This window comes from Macrobrachium nipponense, chromosome 39, assembly GCF_015104395.2.
Source record: "Macrobrachium nipponense isolate FS-2020 chromosome 39, ASM1510439v2, whole genome shotgun sequence".
Lineage (NCBI taxonomy): Eukaryota > Metazoa > Arthropoda > Malacostraca > Decapoda > Palaemonidae > Macrobrachium > Macrobrachium nipponense.
In genome coordinates this window covers 15,581,393-15,606,374 of record NC_061099.1, presented here as the reverse complement: position 1 = coordinate 15,606,374, position 24,982 = coordinate 15,581,393, and the positions used below count along the sequence as shown (strand labels likewise).

At 36.2% G+C, this 24,982-nt stretch overlaps 1 long non-coding RNA gene across 1 annotated transcript; it reads left to right on the top strand.

Annotated features, from left to right (window-relative positions):
• The first annotated feature begins 21,880 nt into the window (after window positions 1-21,880).
• On the top strand, window positions 21,881-24,297 carry LOC135210531 (uncharacterized). The gene is made up of 3 exons (XR_010313530.1): window positions 21,881-22,000; window positions 22,137-22,279; window positions 24,102-24,297. It is a non-coding gene; the product is annotated as an uncharacterized LOC135210531 (long non-coding RNA).
• Window positions 24,298-24,982: the final 685 nt, after the last annotated feature.

The following is a 24,982-nucleotide window of genomic DNA, read 5'->3' as shown; positions in this document are numbered from 1 at the left end:
AATGCCATGCTGACCAACACATGAAAAGTTAAATTCAATAGTTTCCACCATAAAAAGCTACAATACAAGGAACTCTTTGCCTGTAATGGAAAGACTCTTAAAACCATCAGAAATAATGGCTCAAGCAAGTCATTTCCTCAAATCAGACTTACTTCCAATTACATAAAGGCCTCAGCCTAATGTTTCCCTTTAGAAACCCCAAGCACCTGAAAGAAATACTATAGCATTAATATTTTTATTCAGGGTAGATCTAGGGTACCTATCAGCAGCGGCCCAGACTATGGCAGTTGCTGTTTTTTCTATGCAGTTTTACCTGCTGAACAAGAATTTGAAGTAATATTTATTCGGATGAATGTAATTTACCTTCGAACTACTGGGAACCAGGGTTTGGGTGGGGACAAAACACTGGGGAGAAATTATGCCGTTCTACTCTTATCCTACAGTATAGGGGACCCCTCAGTGGGAACTGGGATTTTGGGTGGGGAGAAACACTTGGGGGGAGGTTTTGCCGTGTTATTGTGGTATTTCCCATTATTTATGACATTTAAAACACGAAATACAATCGAAAATAAGAGATAACAAAGCATCGATAGTGGAGCCATTTCACATCCAAATCCCATAAACTACTACTACTATTACAACACCGAATCCAACGCATGAGCCAATTCTACTGCGCAAGTGCTAGTTGTAAGGGAGCTTTTGTTCTAAAAATGCAGACTACTTGTGCGGAAAAAAATGGGTGTGTACGGGAGGGGTACATGTATTTAGCCAATCACATTGCAGTATGACCCCTACATAGCTATAGGACTGAGTGAAGAATTGAGGGGTATCCATACATTGAGTTACATAAATTCATTTTCCTAATTTGATTTTTAATCATGTTATATGAATTCTAGTGTTTATTCCTGTTTCCTTTATCATAGTATTTGTATAATATTATATTTTTTTTTGTGTGTCCCCACCTACCATTAATTTTTTTGTTTTATAAATACCTTGAAATATTAAGTTATAATTGAGGACAGACACCTGAAAATGCCTACGTGGTTGGACTAGAAGTGGGTGTTAGGACTATTCGATACCTACCTTCCTGGTTACATGAAATTGCAAGTTGCTTGGGATATTCCATACATGATTTATACATGATTTATACACAACTCACTCCCTCCCCTTTCCAGTATTCACGTCTGACTGTTTGCGTTTCATCATTAAGAATACATTTCATACCCATCACAATTTCTTTGTTAAAATTTGACCTTATTGGAATATCTACTTATATATATATTCCATTATATCCTTTTACAGACACATTTCAATTTACACCTTTTCTCCCTTCTCTTTCCATTAACCATCTCTGTCTGTTTAAGCTCATAATTTTACAATTTTTTTCGTCACCCATACAAATTTTTGTATAAAATTTTCTAATTATTAGAACATTTCCATTGGTTATATCTTAGGCTACCTTCAAGTTTGTCTTCCGTTACGGTGGGGTGGGTGGGGGGTGGGGTTAGGTTAGTATGTTAACCTATATGTTGGTCTTCCTTCAAGTTTGTCTTTCTTGAAGGGAAGGCCCCCCCGGTCAGGGAACACGTTCTACTAGGTTAAGTTAGGTTGGTGAAGTTAGGTTGGTTATATCTTAGTCTACCTTCAAGTTTGTCTTCCTTTACCGGGGGGGGGGCTCGCCGGTCAGGTAATATGTTCTGTTAGGTTATGTTAGTATGGTAACCTATATGTTGGTCTTCTTCAAGTTTGTCTTCCTTGAAGGGGCGGTCAGGTAACACATTTACTAGGTTTGGTTAGGTTAGGTTGGTGAAGTTAGGTTGGTTATATCTTAGTCTACCTTAAATTTGTCTTCCTTTATGGGGGGGGGGTGGGGGGGTGTAATATGTTCTGTTAGGTTAGGTTAGTATGGTAACCTATATGTTGGCCTTCCTTCAAGTTTGGCTTTCTTTAAGGGGGGGTACAGGGGGGCTCCGCCCCTAGTCAGGTAACACATTCACTAGGATAGGTTAGGTTAGGTTGGTGAAGTTAGCTTGGTTATATCTTAGTCTACCTTCAAATTTGTGTTCTTTTATTTTACTGGTGAGGGGGGGGAGAGGGTACGGGTGGGCTCTGGCCCCCGGCAAAGAAATATGTTCTACTAGGTTAGGTTGCACAACATTTCATTGCAATATTATTTCCTTTAATAATATACACAATACCTTAGGTTTCATAGAAATTAAAGACACTACGTTTTACGATTTTACAAAGTTCTCATTATGTCTCTTCAACTGGCCCCTCTGATTTTTTGCCCTGTCCGTTCATTACAATATCCTATTCACGTATGTGTTACGCATTATTGCACAATTTTTTTTTCCTTTTCTGAAACTACAATGTTAATTTCCACATACGCATGAAATCCCCCTCAATGTACCCGCCCACAATTCTTCCGACCAATCAGAGGCCTTGCCACCAATGCGCTTCCGATACCTACATTCAACAGATTGTGTAATTTGCGTTTTAGAATAATTTATTCAGTCCTGTACATGGTAGACAAAGTCAACGATATAGTACCTTGGGCCACCTTTGCCGTAACTTAAACCTCAAGTCCCTAACTAAAACCAAATTACTTTCAGTTACTCCAGAAGCAAAATATCTGAAGCTGAACTTAGTAAGGTTAAGATTAAAAAAACCCTTAATCTCTAATATTTAATCAAAATTTTAGTTTAAAAATCTACTCATTAGGTTCATAGATACAAGCATATCTACTAAATTTTATTAAGACTCAATAAAATTTCTGGCTAAGAAATATTTACATCTAAAACACTAAAAAAACTTAACCTTACCTTATCAACACAAAGGTTACAGACAATTTCTGAAGATTGAAAAAAAAATCTGCAATGATTCCAAAGCAGACTTCCTGCATCAAAATTATCTTCAGGGTTTCAACCGCTTACCTGAAAAGTTCAAATCTCAATTGTAATTCTATTCACTTACCCATTGGTTAAGAATTACTCGTTCATAAATCTACAACACACTAAGTTTTAAAGAATTTCTATTGGGTAAGTATATCAATACTATGTATATAAATTTACAGGGGTGGAACAGGGGTGGAAAGTTATGATAGTCTTAATCACTTTCGTGGCCATTCCTAATCATAAGTAATCATTTACCTAAGTACTCAAGTTAGCTGGTCCGCAAAGTAATTAAAATTATTCCAAGGCAAGTTTACCCAAGCTAAATCTTAGAAAATTATTACCTTTTATATCAAATTCCAACAGCATTCATAGAAGTCTAGCTCTAATTAAGGCATATGCATAAATTAAATCCACTACTTATGTCCATATTAACAACTAAACACTGTTTCCAGTCTCCTTCCCATATACTAGTCTATAAAAGGTTTAACTAAATTCAGTGACAGAAGGGATAAACTTTCTTAAAACAAATGCCATGAAATTAGTTAACTTTTACCAGTAAAAACCTTTTAAACAAATGCCATGAAATTAGTTAACTTTCCAGTAAACTTCTAACACACCCTTAATACAATAATATATATAAAACAGTAACAGACCTAAACTTGAAATATTTAAACTACACAGTCACAAGCCAGTACAAAAAGTATGTATACTAGACTTACTCGTTAAATACAATCACTTAATTGTGAAACCCGGTAAATTATCACCAATGACCAAAAAAACAGCTGTGCATACCCAAGGGCCTATAAAGTTTTTCAATCTGTATATCTACAGTAAACACCAAAACTCACTTCCTTCAATATCTACGCAAGTATAGCCTATGTCCTAACTAGTTTTCACGATGTTTTTGCAAGTATGGCCCACTTCATACCTAGTATCCTCCAATACCTAGTATAGCCTACATCATAAAACTCATTTCCTCCTATATCTAGGCAACCATAACCTAAGTCAAAACTAAATCCCACCAAAATCTAGGTTATTATAGCCTACGTCAAAACCCTACTCCAATATCTAAGCAAGCATATACCTAGACTACGTCAACACTAGTTTCTACCAATATCTGGGCAAGAATAGCCTACCTATGTCAAAATAGTTTCTCTATTATCTACTAGGCAAGCAAGCACAGCTCAAGCCCAAAAATCTCCTCCAATATACTATATAATCTCTTGTTTTTTTCCATCTGTCCATCCGCCTGTGGTGTTTTTGTATGGTAACACTGCGTTCTCGGGCTTTAGATAGTTACATTCAACTTACATTCAACGATTATAATAATATCGTATTTCGAATATTAACGGTGTAATTCGCATACAGTAAATTATTAAAACACTTTTCAGTTACAAATGTACACCCAGATATCCTTTTATTTACCTAAAACTTACACATAGCGTAACTATCTAAAGCCCGGGACGCAGTGTTACCATACAAAAACACCACAGGCGGTGGACAGATGAAAAAAACAAGAGTATAGGTATAGGCAAGTAATGCATACACTACAATAACCAAACATCACTCATGTCTGTTTATAGAAATTCACAATTTAACATTATCGAAATTACCTAATTCTCACGTACAGGGAAACGCCTGATCCCTAAGCAAGATAAATGCATAGCAATTAGACTCATGCACGGTAATTCTGCTTAGGTTTCAACCGGTATCTGCCCTCATAGGCCTATAGGTAGGTTACGTATCGTAAAGACCTACTTTAATTATCACGTCAAGTGAAACACCTGATCCCAAAGCAAGGTATAGGATGCAAAGCAATTAGACTAGTGCACAGTAATTCTGTTTAGGTTTCAACAGGTATCTGCCCTCATAGGCCTATAGGTAGGCTACGCAAATTCTGCCCTTCCCTCACAGTAGGCTACCTACAACCAAGGTCCTTTAAATATACTCGGGGTATATTTAAAGGACCTTGCCTACAACATTAGGCTGGTCGGAGTTTTCTAATCTAGGCTACGTAGCTATGTAGGTTAAAATCTCATACACATGTCGGTATTCGCCGTGGAATAGTTATAATATAGCCTAGGTAGATCTACCAATCTGGAGTTCCAAACCTCCAATTGTGTGAAAACTTTACAAAAAACTATTAAAAAAGATCTTAAAATCGATCCGAATGATTGGCACAGTTAAATACAACATACAGCAACAAGCACTTACCTTAGAAGATACCTTGATGAACGTCTAGAAAGAGTTCCATCGGCAACGGCGCGAGGGAAGACATACTAGACACACTATGCAATTTACACTGACGCCTGACGGACGGTGACGAGTGACAACAGTCGACAGCTGGTTCTGCCCAAGGTCTAAAGAATACCAGGTCAGACCGCTTCCGACCAAAATAAGGACAATCTCGCGCATGACGTCACGAGGCTGCATCTGGCCGAGGTTCAGGTAAAAAAGTTCATCAGTCACTATTTGACTTCACCAGAATAAAGAACAAAGAAGCTCTCTTAGACCGGATTCAATCCTTTAATTCAGCAGTACCTGAAGATTAACGGGGACCTCTTTCAGACTCTCACCCAAGGTCGTGACAGAGAGAGAGAGAATTCCCATAGTGACCCTTTATTTTATTGTTTTCTTGGTTTTCTTTTATGGCCACATACCAGTAACGTCACAAATATGCGCAGTAACGCTGAGACGGTCTGACCTGGTATTCTTTAGACCTTGGTTCTGCCAAAGACTATTTCCAGCCAAGGATGCCGAAACTGAGTGAAGGCTAGATTCAAACAAGGACGATGGAGGACATTGTTTGGTACTATCAGATGGTCTTGTTAAATTCAGAGCATAATTTGATGATTATCAGGTGTTTATTTAATTACAGTACTTGATAAATGCCAAAGGGAATACATTTTCGATATGCACTATTGCTGTATCTCAAAATTTCGATAGATTTCACCCAGTGGCGAATTTGAGGGTGGCGCGGCACCTGATCAGATCGCCAAGATTGATTAATGTATAAATCTCAACGTTGTAATTAAATTTTGTGCATTTAATGCTTATATTTACCAAAGAAACTTCACCTGCTACTTCTTGTGGGCTACAAGTGTTGGAAACAATGTAACAATTTCAGAATTATAATATTTCTCTCTCTCTCTCTCTCTCTCTCTCTCTCTCTCTCTCTCTCTCTCTCTCTCTCTCTCTTCCACACACACATTTAAAGAAACAACTTGTTAAACAGCCAACACGGTTTCAGACAAAACAGACCCTGCCTATCAAACCTCTTGTAGTTTTTCCATAACATGCTTGGAATTGACGACAGTAGTAGAGCAATAGCTTTAGGAAATGTAGAAGAAATAGCAGAATAGACCGAAGACTGGCTAACTAATGAAAAACACAGTCGTAATAAACGGTGAAGAATCAGACTGGTCAGGCTGTAGGCATCAATAGCAAGATAGCTAAATTTGCAGATGGCACAAAACTAGGTGTAAATGCAGCAGACCCAGATGCAGTGGAAAGGTTAAGAAATGATCTAAGGAAAATAGGAAAGCTGTCAAAAATATGGCAAATGCCTTTTAACCTGGATAAATGTGAAGTGTTACAAATAGGAGCGAACAGCCCTCATGACAACTACATGCTGTTTGGGAATGACATAAATAGTGTAGAACAAGAAGAGGACCTTGGAGTTATTATTATCAAGGACTTAAAATCAACAAAACACTGCATAAAGGTGGGATACATAACGAGGCAGTTCGTATACAGAAATAAGGAAACGGTGCTGCAGCTCTACACATCAATAGTTAAACCACATCTTGAATATACAGTACAGTTTTGGTCACTAACACTAAGAAAGGACACAAAGTTAATTCCATCCATCAGGCAAATAGGTTGCCAAAGACGATAGAGAGTATGAACATGTATGACCTAGAAACACGACGATTGCGAGGACAACTACTAGAGACATTCAAAATACTGAAAGGCATAACAAAAAGTAGACAGTAACTTCTTCACATTAAACGAAAACCAGACAATAAATAATGGATATGTGACACATGGAATAAACTGCCACAAGAAGTTGTAAACAGCGGTGTGTGGAGGAGTTTAAAACAAAGCTAGACAAAATCATTAAAATACTGTGAATGCACAGTAAAACCTGCTCCTAAAAATAAGTGAGCACACGATGTCTCCTAGGATGGACTAACAAGTCTTTGAGACATCCTAATCCTTGTGAGGAGTAACTCCTTATAATTCATTACATACAATATATATGTGTATATGATGTAAACTGTCTGTATATACTATGTGTGTGTGGCTACATATATGAATATTGTTATATACCTATGTACTCTGTGTGTGTACATACACACACATTATATGTTATATATATATATATATATTATATATCTATATATATATATATGTATATATATATATATATAATATATATAATAATATAATATATTATATATATATCCCTATATAATATTAAAATTGAAATGCCCCAGCCCGCCTCTAGCGCCCGCCCCCATCCCCGCCCTCCATTGAAAGATTTCTAGATCAGCCACTGATTTCACCGCCATCTGCTTCACAACCCACCTTCTTATTTGATTACGAATTCATAATTCATGGGTTAATCTTTTGAGGCAAATTTCGGGGAATATAGCCTCCATATGTACTACTTAAGGTTACTGCATGGCTTACTGAAAAATATTATTTTGATAATGTTAAGTTTGATAATCCTGAATCATCTCCTTTGATAAACAATATTTTGTTTCATGATCACACATTATATTCGAAATATATCTTAAAGTAATTTGTTTCTGAAACGCCAAATCACATACTATATGTCTATGGATTCAGTAACAAACGTTTGACAGTTCATTGAATTAACGACTGCATAAAAGCTTAGGAGGTGCTGTGGCCTGTAGTTATGCTTTTTCGAACAGTATTTCTTGTCTTTATACATACAAGAGCCGAGAATCATTCGTGTGAAGTTTTTTTCCTACCTTTTAAGTATTTTCTCCATATTTATAATCCAACCTGCTGAAATATTTCACTGTGTACTACATGATGTAGAGAGAGAGAGAGAGAGAGAGAGAACAATTTATTGTGCAAAAAAGCTTACAAAGCACAGCAAAAAAAGGCAACCCGGACGCGATATGCATGTAAGGGAAAGCCCTCTTGAATGAATGGCATTGGCTGCCTTTTCCACCCTATTGATTACTAGACAAACGTCATTCATCAGGGCTTATATGGTACTCAGGTAGTATTACAAAAATTTAAATACTTACAGATAACTATATTGGGAAATTACAATATGTTGAGTAGGAATTACCCATTAAGTGATAGTCTTAAGTATTACAAGATATTGAACTTTTATACATATTTTTCAATATAGAAAAAAAATTATTTGAAGAAAAAAAATACTGGGAAGATAAAATAAAGATATGAGCAACCTGGCTCCTCCAGATGCCCAACTCAGATGCCCAATTCTGTATTCATGACTTGTTCGTCCGTCAATTGCCGGGTTGACAAGACTCAGGGTCGTATTTTTAAACTACCACCTTCGACGAAGAGGGGTTTCGTCCCCGAAATGGTATTATTGTCCCGCGAGGAGCCTCTTCGTGCCGAAGGCGAAGATGATCGAAACCTGAAAATTATTAGAAACGAAAAGGCGGTCTTGACCATCTCTTCGCTAACCTCTTCGTATATTTCTAGTAAAATTAAAAGAGAGCCGCATAACTAATGTAATTATTGGAACGTATAACACATGCCAAATATTTTAGCAGTCCATATTTTTCAGTACTTCAATGCATGTATGGTCTTCTTAACAAGAATATTCTCTATAAAAGCTGGTAGCCGACAGCCGGGTACAATAACAAAGACCTGAGTTTGCAATGTAATGAATGTATCATGTGGTAGTCAGGAACTGGTCTAAATGAATTATAATGTGGGCTCATCTCGAATATTTTGTGTTGATTCACAATATGTTATCTTGAGAAAAGTTGCCCTTTATTTTAAGAATATTTCGTCAATCTTAGCGAATGATAACGCAAGTGGTGATTTGTTGCACGAGTTGTGATTTGTTGATTTGTTATATAAAACTTAGTCAACAACCCGGCCCCCATCCTCAGGTAACGCTTTGTCACACCAAGCCTGGCACCTGACCCACGCCAACAGTACTTATAGTGAAATGTTATACATAAGTACTCCTGTATATTGATAAAAGCTTAATTTCGGGTGAAAATTCCATATTGTCATGTAAGCCCTACAGTATTCAAGTCATATTTTAACAGTTTGTTAAGAAATTCACAATTCCGTGAAAACAAATTGTTTAAAAAATATCCACAATTATATATAAAAATATATTTCTATGTAAAAATATAAAACAAAGACTTTCGAACACTTGAACGGTGTTCCTCATCAGTTTTCTCGCCCCGCCCACCTTTTTTGATGCTCTTCTTTACATTTTTACGTCACACTGATGAGGAACACCGTTCAAGTGTTCGAAAGTCTTTGTTTTATATTTTTACATAGAAATATATTTTTATATATAATTGTGGATATTTTTTAAACATAACATAGTTTAACAATCAACGATAAAACAATCAACATGGGGCAGTTCTTGTAAAGATAAAATACTCTTGGTAAGGAATAGCAGATACCAGATTTACCAGATTCTATATAAAGACTCGGCAATGATAATCTAGGATGTTTGAAAATGCGAACTGTAGCACACTGAAGCAGGGCATAATAATTTGAAAGTAAGTGAGCGACACGCTTTATGACTGAAGTGGACATTTCCTGATCCATTTTAGTGCCATACATAGCCCATAACAAAATGTTTAAAATTGCTACACCTTTGTTTGAATCGATAATGTTCCAGATTCCTTTTAGTCTCATATGTGCAACTGCATAACGATCCAGAATTGCAATTTAAGTCTAATTCTATCCTTGGAGCTGAAACTACTTATAACCCCTTAGCCTTTGAATCATGTCCTTTTTCCTTTCTTTCACTCCTCGCTGTCATATACATCCCTTGAGGACCAACCCCCATATACACATCGGCAACAGATGTTTTTTCCCCCCGGCGAGTCTACGAGAGCTGGAACACATCTATTACAAGCCAATAAACGCAGGCTAGAGAGGCGAGTTCCGATATTGAGTCTGATGAAGAATGGAGCATCGGATAAGAGCGATCCGATACTACCGAGGGTGCTCGAATCCTTTTTTTAATTTATTGTTTTATGTCTCTACGTCTCCGTTCGCCGAAGAAAATCGTATATTTCTGCCGATGATATTAAATGCGAAGAATACATAAGCGATAAACACATAATTTTTATTCATATTCTTTGTAACATTTGTTAGGCCTATAAACTTAAAGGCAGTAATGATAACGCTTCCAAGTTCTTGGTTCTTATAAAGGACTGTTAGGGTTGCATGACGAATGATGTGATAGGAATTTGAGGATAATAAAGATGGAAATGGGTGTCGACAGGACTGCGTTGAAAACAAGATAATTACGCTCTCTCTCTCTCTCTCGAATGTATATGTCTTATTTATAGATAAATTTCTTTGCGTTTAATCAAGTATATAACCTCTTGCTTCTCCGGATTTTTCATCTATGCGAGAATGAAGCAAAAAAAAAAAAAAAAAAAAAATGGAAATACTATCAACTCGCGTATAAAAGATTTTATCAGACATAGTCTAAAGAAGATGGAAGCCACTAGTACTAATATCCTAAGAAGCCCCTCTACACGAGTGCCATAACAATTCCATCCACCATATTTGCTGTACTACAACAAGTACGAGAAGCCTTATCGACAATGATCCATCACTTATATTATCCCAGACCAAGTAGCTCCTTGTAAAAGGACATCGAATTTGCCTTATATTGGATGTCGAAAGAGATATATGTCCTCATATTGATAGCCTCGCCCAGTCACTCTCGCTCTCGCTCTCTCTCACTCTCTCACCCCTTCCCAGCACCCTTCTCGACGGCTGTCACCCTCTTTTCCTCGCGTGATAATGGTCTCTCTTCGACACCGATGACTTGCAGTCCCCGTAGGCGGGTAGCCCAGACAGTGCACCTCACGCGGTGCACTGTAGGCGTTACGTAAGGTTCTTTGTAGCGCCCCTTCGTCCACTAGCTGCAACCCCCTTCATCCACATTACTGTAACTCCTCCGTTCATATTCTTTCTTCCGCCTTGCTAACCACCCTTTCTCTCCTAACTATTGTTTCATAGTGCAACTGCGAGGTTTTCCTCTCGTTACACTTTTAAATCCTTTTACTCTTAATTTCCTGTTCAGCGCTGACTGACCTCATAGTGCTTGGTGTTTGGTGTTTGGCCAAAATTCAATATTCTTCTATGACATCCAACTTACGAGTTCTTCCAGGATTATTTCTTTGTGATGCGCCTGGAACGTCTAAAAACGCGCTTAACTTGTCGGTAAGTTCATTGGTCTAAACACAGGTAGCTTGTAATTGTGAATTAAAAGGAAATGCAGGAGCTTTAGTTTAAGAATACTTTGCTGAGACTTTTGGGCAGTGAAATGCCGGTGATTTTTAACTCTCTCGTTTTATATATATATATATATATTATATATATATATATATATATATATAATATATATATATATATATTGTGACGAAGTGCCAAGTATCTGGTTACTACACTTTACCAATCATTAATGAGTACCTCACAACAGCCAGACAACTGAAACTTCATCACAGGTAAAATACGACTGAATACTCTAAAGGCAACAGTGATCCCTTAAACAACTTACCAGTATTGCAGAAAATCAGACTAAGTTCATTAAAACAGGTGTGAGGTAATCTTATATGTAAATAAATTAATTAAAGGGCATCACTCCATCAACAACTTTAAAAGTCTAAGTATTTCCCTGATTTCAGAAGTCTAAGTACTTCCCTGGTTCTAACTCTCTTCAAGTAAATTGAAGGAAAACAGCTCAATTATCACTCTATGTTTCTACCTAAGCATAATCCAACATATATACTGGTGAAAAAGAAAACACTTATAAAAATTTTAAATACAAAAATTTATTATCAAACTCAAAATTTATAAGTGAAATTCACAAGTTTAATTAATTCTTGAATTAATTAAGTAAAATTAAATCAAAATTAATTTATCACAAACTTCAAGAAAATTTATTAATTTAATCGAAATTCAAAAATGTTAGGCAATAATTAAAATTTGGAAATTAATCCACAAGTGTTAAACAACAATAAAACTTGAAAAGAATTCTAAGTAAATGCAAATTAATTCACAAGTGTTAAATTCAATTAAATGAGCAATGATTAATTAATGAAAACAATTAAGTCAATTAAATTGTGAATGCAAATGAAAACAGAAAAAGGTGTAAAATACCAAAATTGTAAAACTCATCAATCACACAGAACATAAAATAAAAACACACACTTCAATAAGAAAAAATGGATAAATGCACAAAAAATCACTTCAAAAAGAAAAATGGATAAATGCTCAAAAAATCACTTCAATAAGAAAATGGATAAATTCACGAAAATTCACTTCAAATGAAACAAACACAAAACACAAAAATTTGCAATGTGTAAAAATTTAAACTTGTTTCATGAAACCACTGTAACTATTAGTTGCAACTAATAAATCTTATAATAATTAACTTGGTACCAATTGTTTCTATCTGGTGCAGCTAGCTCCAAAAATTTCAACAATTCACAATATTTCACAAAAGAAAAGGCACCATTACACACTTGTACAATGTTTGTTCAGATTCCACAAAAAGCACTAAATAATACTAAATAACTCTAAGAAATACGAAATCTAAAATTTATATGAGTGACCAACAATTATGTACACTAAAGTCTTTACGTTAATTTGAAATCAAAAGTGGCATGGGAGAGAGAGAGAGAGAGAGAGAGGAAAAGACCTCTGTACGCCAAGGATTCAAAGTCTGTAGTGAATGCTCTCGTTTTGTACGGAAGCTGAACAGTGGATTTCGCACAAAACGTTTTGGGCTTGAGGAAGATGGTACAATCCTTCTAGAAGCTTCTAATATGACGTAACTTTACAGAAAAATCATTAAATCTTCTCATGGTTTCGGCAAAGAAGTACGTGTCTGAAAGCAGTCATGTACGCTGTATGCTCTCTACATGTTCCAAACAGAACTCGCTCGAGTAAGATTGACATGCTATGAAAACAAAGCGAAGATCTCGAGGTCTCTTATGTGAGGTGTTGACATATTATGGAAACAATTCTATCTTGGAACGGACAAAGTTAAGCTCTCACTCTTTACATTCTACGTTATATTAACTTTAAATTATGTTATGCGAAATCTGAACATTCATTTTTACACATCCTATAACTCTAAGCTAAATAAGGAATCTGAAAATGTTGCAAAACTCTTTTATATAACATTTCATACAGTCAAAGATAAGATATATATATATATGTTATGAAAGTAGCAGCATATAATATTATATATGTATATATATATATATATATATATAAATATATATATATATATATATATATATATATATATCTATATATAAATGTTATGTCCTGCTCGTTCCCTCCTGGAAAATGCAGTCTGACACTCATAAAAATGCCCTTGACGGTAGGGACGAGAGTTATCACAAACAAAAAATCCACAGCAGAAGGCCGATATTACTGAAAAACGAGGAATTTACATAAACCCTTGACTATAGTTTTAAATTAATTATATTTACATTAAGTTACGGGTAGGTCGAGGAACTAATGAGGCGGTTGATTGTCGGCCCACTGGAAACACGTGGCTGGGAAATAAACCAGACACGGAGATCAGAATTTGCACAAAATGGGTTATTTCAATGCAAGCCTTATTCCAAAGGGTTCCCAATTTCTCCTACAATCAGGCATGGTGTTTGTCTGCTGAGAGATTGCATTCTAGCATCAGTACTAAGGTGAGGAACACGTGGGAAATGTTACACACTACTTACTCTTAGCATAAAATATTACAACCCACTCAGGGGGCATGAAATGACTGGGAGTTTACATAGAAAGGACTATTACATTGCTTGAATTAATTAGGGGGATGCTTATTAGCATCACAAGGGAATTAATCACAACATATAAATAAAATTGGGGGAGTGAGAGGCTGAACAAGAAAGGGGGGAAAGTTGCCTTGGAAGAATGGAAATGGAATACAGACAAGAAGCAAAACAATTCCCTGGCTGCACTAAAGGTACATCTCACAGTACGTGGAAATTGCACTATGGAGGTATAAGAATACTTGTGGGATCCCCAAAGGAGGCAGAGGAGCAGAAGGAATGAAAAGGAGTCTGCAGGGCTTGAGGAAGTCTGAGAGTCTGAGCTTTCTGAATGTCTGAGGAAGTTCTGAGGCAGAGCGGCTGGAGCCATGTATTTTTAAAATCTCGCCTGGATAGGCCATTCCCTCATTTAGGCCCCTGTGGAGAGTAAATCCAGAGCAGCCAATGGGAGCAAAGAGGGGTTTAGAGAGAATGGAGGCTTCCAGTTCACAGGGGCAACTTGCATGTAGGCAAGGATGAATAAATCTGGTTGTAAAGCAATCTTACTTTTCTTTGGTTCTGGCTTAAAATCCTGAACAATATATATGTATATATATATATATGAAATATATATTATATATATGATATATATATATATAATATATATATACATATATATATATATATATATATATATATGTATGATATATTATATATATTTCCATAGTTGCAATGCCAGGGTTAATGCAAATTTACAAAATGCAAAATTTTGGAATTTTTCAAAATCCTTCCTTGTGCGCAATCTACGCAATTGGTGACAAATAGCATGCAGACTATGAACAGAAAAGTGAGAGTATACCCCTTTAGAATAACTGAAAGCATTAAACAAGATGAGGATTGAATAAAATGCATACTCTGTTCACAAATTAATATAATTTCTAAATGGGGGATCAGAAGATATACAATTACAGAAGACGTTATTTCTAGTGTTCACAATAGCAAGGCAAAGTGGCACCAAAATACAAGCAATCACTTGTCCTACAAAGTTACAAATGGACATAAGAATACGGATCATGAACCAAACTTAGCAATGCACAATAACACTACACAATGGAGCATTGTAAGCGAGCTTGAGAGTCACTGGAATACAGGGATATGATATTCCAATATTGGCACTGGCGGAGTTGAGTGAGTGACACACAAGGGGGTAGTCTACACGAATCTGCCAAGTATTCCTGCGTGAAAGACTGGTAATTTTAAAAGCAAAAGTTTGCACAGCAAAATGTAAGACTTCTCCGAACGAATAATTTTCGATATTACATAAACTGCTTTAAGCTTAAACATTATTTTAGAGTAGCAAAATTCAATCAACGTTATAGTTATATCACACTAAATAGGGAGACGGAAATCTAGGAATGGGAATGATAAGAGAAAACACAGCTGAAATAAGAATGAGTTCCAGGAACATGGGTGAAGAGGCAACAGAACGATTGTTCAATTTCAGTTGCTGCAGATTTTAGAATGACGGGCATAGTACGGACCAGGTCGTCGACCATGGGACGTGGGTCGCTTGCAGGGCTTCACCAAAAAGTCAGAAATAAATTCTTCATCAATCAAGAACCAAGGTACTGACGTTTGTCAATCAGACTCGTAGGCAGAGTCTCAACACACAGTTCTTGATATTTCTGGCCACTTCAGCTTCAAGACAATGTTCAAGGGGAGCGGTAGGCAGAGTTGTCAGGTGCAAGACAGTTTCCAGGTGTAGTGTACTGTGGCAGAGCTGGAGTCGAAGAGCAGAAAAGACTGCCGCATCCTACTAGTCACGAGCAAATGCGATTTGATGGGCCAAACCAGGCTGTATTTATACCCAAGTATCTGATCCGGTGGCATCCTGTCCAAACTGGGTATTGTTGTTCTTAAAACCCAAGTTCGAGTCCATTGAGAGACGTTTCGTCTCAGATCCTTCATCTTCGCCGCTAATTGTCTACAGGAATCTGAAAAAGACATTTGAACACCCGCAGGGAAGTGCGCAACAGGAGAGAACAATACAAGTGCAGGTGGTTCGAGAGAGATTGAGGGGTATGCAGGTGCAAGGAGGCGGAGTCAAGAACACGAGGGTCCGACAACAATGTTAAGGACTAGGTCAGGCAAAAAGGGACGAGGTCAGTTAGAAAGTTAGAGATAAGCCTAGGAGCCCACCTCCCATGAGACTGGGTGAATTTTAGCGACTTGGTAGGAAGTTCTTACTTTAATGGTTGTTAGGAAAATTAATCTGGGATCATATTACAATAGCAAAAGGGGCGCGAGTCCCTTAAGTGAGTGATCCTTCTTAGAGGTCTTGACATTGGTCAGTAGCTAATCCTGATAATGTATGACAGCTTATTTATCATCCAGAAACTAATCCTAGGGAGAAGACATTAAAAGTGTTTTCGTCTTCGTTAGCTGTGGCAATACAAAGGGAGAAAACTGACAGGTCAAAATATTCTCAAGGAGTCACTTATCCGATCCCAGTGCGGAAAGGAAATTCTCAGTCAGTTCAAAACAGGGAAATCGGTTACTCTACAGCTTGCTTCCTTCTCATAATTTGAATTTACTTTACAGGCCCAAATCTATTCTCTCAAAAGACAGAGGATCATATATATATATATATATATATATATATATATATATATATATTATATATATATATATATACATATCTATATATATACATATATATATATATATATATATATATATATATATATTATAATACCGTTGTTACTTTCAAATTGCTGGTTTTCCCCAACATTAATTCTGTGTCATGCCAGGCAACAGACTACAACACAACTACAATTCATCAAATGGAGTCTGACAGGGTGGTATTCTTCCACCATATTTCTTTCAAAGGCGCCTTATCGTCACCTTCTATTGTTGCAGCGATTAGTTTCATATACTGTAATTCAAATAAGGTAAGGCTCGACGTTGTATTGCTCCTTAGGTCACTTAGATGTACCGAAAACCCTTATATATTCCTGGCGAATATCCAATTGGAATTTGTGCGTGGAACTCCATATCTGGGACACATTATCACGAAGGATCAGAAAAGTACAGCTGACAGAGGAGGTGCCGTAAGCTTTGCACGGCCGGAAATCTGATTTCTCTGAATTTTGCTTCCTGTGATTATTATTATTATTATTATTATTATTATTATTATTATTATTATTAAAAATTCCTCATAGTAGCACGAGTCTTCAAATGGAGAAACAAATCCACAGTTATGTAAATGTACATATATTTAAGTTTAAAACAGAAAAGATAGCTTTCGGGAATCTGTACGGTTCCCCTATCAATCTGTGGTTTTGTTTCTCCATTATTATTATTATTATTATTATTAATATCATCATCATCATTCAAACAGTTTCTGATATTACACTCCTTTTACTTCTACCTGTAACCTTAGCAGCTTTACACTACCTGTTGCCATTATTGCTGTAGGCCCGTGTTACCTTTATCTAATTATACTATTATAACATTGCCATTCTTCTGTGGCCCTAATATCAATATCCGTTAAGACGAGGGGTGTATAATCTTGAAGAGGTACAGTGATGAGGAACTCCCAGTAGCCTGTATGGAAGATATTGTCCATTTGGTAATAAATATTAGCATTCCTGAGAGCTGATAGATCTGGCATGTCAGATAGCCTCCTCATACCAGATATACCAAAAGAAAGTCTTCCTGGAAGTCTAAAAAAGGGATGAAAGGATCATCTAGGCATAACTATGGAGATGAGAGATTCTGCCTAGTATTATATTAAGGGGGGTAGTTATAATTAGGACTTACCATTATGGAGAGAATATTTCAGGTATAATGACTAACAAGTTGTAAAGTTAACGTCTGGTGAGAATGGCTAAAACTTACTGGCATTCGCACCTAAAAATCAACTACATAAAAAAACTACGTCTAGCAAGAATGGCTAAAGATAGTTTCTTATTTTTATTTTTTATGTGTAGTTGATTTTTAGGTTCGGAGGCCATTGGTAAAAGCAGCCTTATGCCCATCTGCAGCCCATATCTGAACAAAATGCAAAGAAGGAAAATTAAGTAGGAAGGCTGATTTTAAGCAGGAAGGAAGAGCTAGACCTAACCTTTAAAGCGAGTTACATCACTTCTCTGGCTTTTGTAACGTACTTTTATAGCTATTATTGATGTAGTGCAGTGTAAACACATCGGCTGAAAATCAGTATCAAAGTTCAGTTCGTAAAAAGCTTTAATCACCTTTTGAAAAACCTGAATTCCACGAGTCGTCACTAAAATGTTATGTAACATATACTCAGGTAGAAATGTCAAACCTTTAATTTTAACTCTAACAAAATACTTTTCAGGTGTTTGGTCAGTCTTAAACGCTGTTATACATTAGGTGTAGAGTAGAGCCTGTAGGGAAGCTCAGTTAAGTTCAGAGGGAAATAACTATAAAAATCCAAGCCTAGGACTATGGCTTATTTCACTCGATGCACTTGAATGCTCAAGGGGCAGTTCGTCTTACAATGACACTTTACACATCGTTATATAGATAGTTACTTCATGTCTTTATATTCTGTATATTTATGCATTGAATAGGATGGAATAACTGAAGTCGAATTAACATGTCATATTTCCATATGCAAGAGCTAGGAAATCCAGACTTTAAAATAATATTCAGTAATCATACAAGATTTTTCTACAGATGTGCAATTTTCGAAGATGCCGCTGAAGTGACCTCTCTCTCTCTCTCTCTCTCTCTCTCTCTCTCTCTCTCTCTCTCTGCATAACTGAATGTATTAAAGAATATTCAGAGACTTAGAAACCTGAGCCTTCATAATAATACTCAGTAATATCAAACAGGAAGGTTTTTCTATAGAATTGCAACTTTCAGGATGCTTTGGAAGTCTTCTCTCTCTCTCTCTCTCTCTCTCTCTCTCTCTCTCTCTGCATAACTGAATGTATTAAAGAATATTCAGAGACTTGGAAACCTAAGACTTCATAACAATACTCAGTAATATCAAACAGGAAAGTTTTCTACAAAAGTGCAACTTTCAGGACGTTTTTTAAGTCTCTCTCTCTCTCTCTCTCTCTCTCTCTCTCTCTCTCTCTCTCTCTCTTTCTGCATAATTGAATGTATTAAAGAATATTCAGACTTGGAAACCTGAGCCTTCATAATAATACTCAATAATATCAGACAGGAAAATTTTCCTATAGAAGTGTAACTTTCAGGACGCTTTGGAAGTTCTCTCTCTCTCTCTCTCTCTCTCTCTCTCTCTCTCTCTCTCTCTCTCTCTCCATACCTGCATGGAATGAAGAACTCTCTTTCCTCATCCGTGTGAATGAAGCAATCTCCTCCGTATCTTATCACATCCTATCCCACAGGATATGACGGATGTGGCATTTCCTGTGCACATTGACTCATGTGGAGGAGCGCGGAGGGCATTATGTGTGTGGTCACGGACGAAACCGTGCCAGTCCATGAAGGTCCTTTTACCTTACCAGATGGTTAAGTCATCTCTCTCTCTCTCTCTCTCTCTCTCTCTCTCTCTCTCCCTTCGGTGTAGACTTTTTTCTGAAGTAATGGACAAACGGGTTGGTGCGCTTCTGATCAGGTTATTGACATTAGTCTTATAATGTGCGAAAATCTATACGAGGTTCCCATTTTTTCCAAGTAAGGAAGTGTAGTTTACATAGAAGTATTCTCACATCATACACACAATTCTATATATATATATATATATATATATATATATATATATATAGATATATATATATATAAGTATATGTACAGTTTTTGTATTAATAATTGATAAGGTATTCGTGTACCTTCTTCAAATAAAATGAAATAAAAGTAAGGTAATTAAAAGTGCTCCTCTTTAATATTTTCCATTTGGAGTCGACTCTTTTATTCATTACTTTTATTATGGCGACATACCTCCCATTCCAATGGAACAGAATAAAGTGGTCTTTCACATTCGTTCATTTCAACTGCCCATTAAAATTGCTACATAAGCATATTTATTATTTAGCATCAGCGCTAAGAACTGAATAGCATTTGAATTAAAAGCTAGTACTAGGTAATCATCGTTTCCTACATAAACTACAGGAGAATTGCGTGTCAAAGGATTATGAAGTATAGTCTGACGTTTATAAGTTTCCTATTGATTTCTGACGATTATCAGAATGTACTACAAACTGAGCAGTTGAGTATAAGCGTTCGTAATGATAACAAACGTGCTCTTTCACTGTAGGTAGAAAATCATAAATGCATGATTTTCAACCATTATTAGAATGAACAACCAATTTAGTACCTTGTAATGACAAAAAAATTTAAAAAATATTATTTCACTATGGGTAGAATATCACGAGAGCATACATTAGTTCGATCTTTGGTTTCCATTAACCAAAAGAGAGACTTTGGTAAATGGTGTCAACCTTCATGCAATAAATATTGTTAATCATTTGTCTTCGGGCACCGGGAAAATTCCATACGAGTTACGTAAACATTTACGTGAACAGAATAGTGATTAGACGTAGATGAATGTTCCTTTATACATCAAGGTTCCAACGACGATACAAACGCTTGGCAATAATTCAGTAGGACGTAAGTTTGTTATTATAACAAAATAAACATATTTCTTATGCAAATGTGTTGCTGCTGAAATTTCTCTCGATGTATTGCCGGATTATTAAGTGGCATGTTCCTCGCTGAGCCACTAAAATTTCTCATCTATTTCTGATGGTATTATCAGATAAAGAGTAAACTTATTGACTTGCTACTTATGAGACTAAAATTTGGCCGGTAGGTCACTTGACCATTTAAAGACTGTGGGAATGGTTATGTTATTTATTTACTAAAAATATAAGAAGAAACAGAGATGAAAGTAAACTTATCGAAATGCTACCCATGAGACTAAAATTTGAAAGGAAGCTCAGCGCAGTGCTTGCCTGATCACGTGACCATTTTGCGAAGTAGGGAGGGTTATGTTGTTTAATATCAATGAAAGAAGAGAGAGAGAGAGAGAGAGAGAGAGAGAGAGAGAGAGAATGAACCGACTTCCTAGAGACTTACATCCCCTCGTCCCCAGTAGCAACGCCAAACCGGTTTATCTAAACTTGTCAGCCATTATCCTGATGGTTATGTTGCATCGGTCTCTGGGATGATTCCTTGCGCTTTGCAACGATCCCCTTACTCTCCAAGGACTCTAGGACGTGCTCCTCGGGCGTTTTAGGGATAGTGTTGCATCTCCCATCAGGGATCTTCTGTGCTGCAAGGATTGTATATCGTTTACAGGTGCCCTCTAGGCTGACTCGGAATGTTGCTCATGCCATTTGGTGAGGGAGGGAGTCAAGTTAGCTAGTACGATATGAAGAAATTGACGATGCTGAAATGGGGATTAGATTAGGAAATGTTGGATTGGGGAGAGAGAGAGAGAGAGAGCAGTTGTTTGGGGAAGTGGTTGCGTATCAAACGCCATACACACACATATACAGATAGATAGATAGATATATTGTATATGAGGTTGTTTCCTTTCGAGTGAAACCAGACGGAATCGGCTAAAATGAAACAGTAAAAATGGACAGCCCCTCTTGTCCTGTCCTTCAATTAAAACATTCGTATAAATTCTTAGCCGTTCCTTCATATCCACTTAAGATATTTTATTCGTAATTAACATCAATGCCATTTTTACGATACCTAGAGGTAATTTTCTCATTAGCGTGTCCCTATTTGTAAAGTATAGACATTTCACCAGATCTCTCACTTTCGTGTTCCATACAGCTGATATTCCCCCTAAAGCAATTATCTTCATAGAGAGAATAAATAGTGTATCCCTACAGAATCATTTGATCTAACAAATATAAGCCAGTTTATAAGCATAAGTAATATACAGTTGACTCTCCCTCCATCGTCCATGGATAACAACCGCGATGGGTTGCGTCTAATAATGCCTAAAGAGTCCTTGTCGTCGAAACGCCTGGTAAACTCAGAGCTGTAAGCTGCTATATTAAGTCATTGCCGCTCGGTGTTGTTCTCTTAAATTAGTTTAACTGATTTTATTCTTGGTGATGCAGTTTTCAAGCGAGCTTCGTTTTCCGGGTAAGTAGTCGGTATTATTTTATATTGTAATCAACTGTTGCAGCTGATTGCGGGTAAGAATGACTTGTTTCGATAGTAATATTGTATGAGATTTTGGCTTATTTTTTCCGTATTTATTATAATTTTGTTTTGCCAGGTTTTTCGTGAAAAGTTTCTCTTGAAGTGACCAGGAAATTACCTCTGTGATGGCTCATGATAATTAATATCAAGAAAAAGGAGGTTAAGAGAGCGGTGGTTGTGGAGTTTAGTCTCGTCTGTTCAGGGGAACAAATTTTGCAGGTAATGTAATTTTAACAAAGTTTTAATTTTTCCAGTATTAGTTTTTATAATTGGTCAAATAAATTTTCATTTTAAACCAGTGTAGGGTTATTTAACTGGTTAAACTTTAATTTTAATAATTTTACTAATTATTTGGTAAGTTAACGGAAATTATTGAACGTTAGTCTTAAGTATCAAATAGGTATCCTGATAGCTTTAAAATTACTAAAATTACTAGAGAAAATACTTGGTATGAAATAATTTTAGTTAACTAATATTTTCTATTATAGGAGTTAGGTTAAATGTAAAGAAACTACTTTTGATCCATCCATTCTGGATTATTTTTTATGTAATTTGTAGTTTTTAAGTACTTTTCTATTAAATGGGGCCACCTTTGTCGGGGTGGCGGTGCTGCTCCGGCAAAGGTGGCCCAAGGGACTGTACATGGTAGACTGTCTACCATGTACAGGACCGTTTTTGCAAAGGCATGTATGAGTTTGGGGAGGGTGGAGAGTTGTGCATGTGGAGGGTGGAGAGTTGTGCATGTGGAAGGAGGGAAGAAGTGTGTGTGTTTGTGTGTGTGTGTGTTTTTTTTTTTGTGTTGGGCGAGGATTGGGAGGAACCTTAAGGTAAAATTTTTGTTCGTGGGAAGGGGAACGCTTTGAGATGGACTTGTGCAGGCGGGTGAGGCTTGAGGCGGAAGTTAGTGTATATGGGAGGCTTAAGGCTAATGGATGAATGTACGTGCGCTTGCTTGTAGTAATGGCTCCATGTAGTATATGCTAGCTTGACTTTAAAACAACGTAGGTTCAGTCTTTGTAACTGACAAAAACACTGCCGCTGACTTGGAGACCTACAAAGGGAACTTGTTGGGGGTACGTACTTTCTTACGATGTGGTAAACAGGGAGCCGTTTGTAGTAAATCTATTAAATAATCCCATTTCTATGGTGCACTATATTGCCTGTAGCATTTTCAACGATAACTGCAGTTGGGAGGTGTTAGACCTGTTGCTGCTGTTAATATGGTTGCTATGTAACATAGATATTAAAGTTAGTACAAAACACGATAGCTTAAATTTGGTATTTTTTTTGTCAGTCTTTGAATCCATACTTTTCTTCCACTACTCTTAAATATGTATCAAAGAACTTTCAGTTTTCCCTGGTATGGTAGGTTGTACTTCATTTTCCAGTATTTATTTTGCTAATTATTGTGTCCTTCACCCTTTTGGATATCGGCTGGGTTCGTCATATTGGTCTTTAGAAGTGCGCGAGTGGTGTCTCCTATTACTCTTATGTATCCTTGAATGGACTGTTTTGCCAAATTTCATTTACATCACTGGAGAACTACTGCTGAGAACTTCTGCTATAAGCTTTGTTTCTACACCTTTGTAAAATATTTGGTGCATCCTACAGTATATAGTTTCGAAGTCTGCCTATATTTGGTAGTTACCTTATTGACAAGATGCCTAACGCTAGTTTATTATAAGTCTTTTATACCGCATGTTTCTGTATTTAACTTTCTGGTGGAGCTGTGAATATGGTTTTGGAGTTTTGAATAAGTGATTAAGTGCAATTATCTTTGTTTTTAGTGTTAGGTGGTTTTTTAAAATTTTTAAGTTTTTTTTTTAACTATTCTCAAAGTATATGCTATTCTCAAAGTATATGCTATTCTCAAAGTATATGCTAAGAGTTTGTAAATTTTTTTCTTAATTTAACTAAAGTTAATCTTTTATGTTAACAGTTAGGTACTCTTGACTTGCATAAATAAGTCATTATTAACGCTGGTTTAGCAATGTTATTTGATAATTTAGTCTGTAGATTTTTTTTTTCTTTACCCTAACAGAACGGTGGTAACTTCACGAGTTGTGACTTGAGATTCGAAACCTGGCGAAGTTAATTTTTGATGTATAGCAAGTTTTTGTGTGATTTGGCTCTTGAAAGAAGTCTGCACCGGGTGTAAAACACATTGGATGACCGAACCTCTTAATTTCACTTGAAATGTGAAGAAAAATAGAAAATAAAATAAAATGCTTTATTTATTTTGAGTTATTCCTATCCAGTCTTAAAGGTGGTTTGAATTGCTTGATGATCATAAGTTTGTCAGTGTTACTAAATTTAAATTTAGAGGCTATTTGAAGCATTGTGATTTTATACCTAGTTTCTTTGCCTTTTAAACATTTGACTACTAAGGGCTTTTTTGCTGCATTAGTCCTGCCAAAAAGTAGACTTATGTAATTTAATTATTTTTCTTGTATTTTTTTTCTTGCTACAAAATTTTTACAAAATCTTCAATGCTAATTCTCAAGTACGATTTGAGTTAGTATGAAAATTTAAAATTAGCAGACACTGAAGGCGTTTCTCCCTAATTTGTAAATATTTCCTTGAATGCTAAACTGATCTGGAATGTTTGAAAGTGGTATTAAAACTAGAACACATGTAAAGGAAGGAAGAGATTAGTATCCTTTTGGTCCTTGTTAATAAGTGTATAAATGCTGGAGTGAAAAGCAAAGGGTTACATAAGTATAAATATTTAAGTGTAGATACCCTGAATTTCTAAAAAAAAAAAAAAAAAAAATCTAAAAGTACCTAATGAATTTGATTATATTCATGAAAATAATTCCTTGGAAGTGCTGTGGCTGAAACAATGTTAACCAAGAAAAGTAATTATGATCTACTAAAGGCAGTTCTACTTTGACTGATTATGATTACTCCAGTAAACCTTGA